This window comes from Pygocentrus nattereri, chromosome 30, assembly GCF_015220715.1.
Source record: "Pygocentrus nattereri isolate fPygNat1 chromosome 30, fPygNat1.pri, whole genome shotgun sequence".
Lineage (NCBI taxonomy): Eukaryota > Metazoa > Chordata > Actinopteri > Characiformes > Serrasalmidae > Pygocentrus > Pygocentrus nattereri.
This window is the reverse complement of record NC_051240.1, coordinates 19,190,972-19,191,969: the sequence shown is the minus strand read 5'-3', so window position 1 is coordinate 19,191,969 and position 998 is coordinate 19,190,972. Positions and strand designations below refer to the sequence as shown.

Sequence of the window (998 nt, the reverse complement as noted above, 5' to 3'; positions counted from 1 at the left end):
TATTTATTTATTTACTTACTTAATTATCATTATTATGATTTATTATTATTATTTTTATTTTTTTTCTCTCTCCTCCCTTCTTCTCTTTCTTTCCTGTCCTCTTTTTTATTGCCTGTCAGGCCTGGCCAAACAAATAAAATAAAAACTTTAACAAGAATAGGCTTTAGTAACCTATAGAGCTTTTTCTTGTGAAAACAAATATGTTTGGTACATCAGTACATTCGGATTACCATTCCGATTGCAAAAATGGCCAGATATGACAGGTTTAAAAAAAAAAAAAAAAGAAAAAAAAAAAAAGAAATAAAAATGAATGTCTGTTTTTGGTACATAAAACCACATAAAACAGTCTTAAGTGGGCCTCAGGGAAATAAAATACCTTCTAAAACATTTTTTGACCACATACATGCTGTGAAAAAGAGAAAGGATCCAACTGCAAAGCATTATTTATTAAAATGCAGCAAGTAACAATACAGGTTTGCAATCCGATACAAATCACAAATTCCAAAGTTTACCACCACGCAGCATTCTCATGGCCTGGCAGAAGGGGGGGCTGGAATGACTGACCAGAACAAACACTGGACGTACACTGAACAGCAGACCTACATAGAAAAAAAACAAAACAAAAAAAAAAAAAACACAACTCACAGACAGATTTTTTTAAATGCATGGAAACTGAGAGAGTCACAGGTTAAAGTCAGTTTATCTTGTGCTCCTGAAAAAAAAACATTTAACACATGCAGCAGTCGGCCAAGAGAAAAACAGCCGGTAACACTAATAAAGGTCAACAGTGTCCAGAACGGTGTGACTTTGTTGTAATAGTGATGATTAAAAAGCATCACTGAGTTTATTTGAGTTCAGAATTGCTTAAAGGAGTAGTTTGGCAAAAAAAAACTAATATACACTTACAATTTTCCACTTACTGCAGATCTAGTAGATCAACCAAGACATGTTTCGTGCCTAAATTATGATAACTTAGTTTAAACCGGGGCTAATGTTAA

General features: G+C 33.2%; 1 protein-coding gene across 1 annotated transcript in view; it reads right to left on the bottom strand.

Moving 5' to 3' along the window:
* Window positions 1–420: 420 nt before the first annotated feature.
* bmpr2a (bone morphogenetic protein receptor, type II a (serine/threonine kinase)) overlaps window positions 421–998 on the bottom strand; it is a 52,345-nt gene continuing 51,767 nt past the window's right edge. Inside the window, exon 14 of the transcript XR_005129997.1 lies at window positions 421–599. The gene's annotated coding sequence lies outside the window, so the exon portion shown is untranslated. The remainder of the gene's footprint in view (window positions 600–998) is intronic.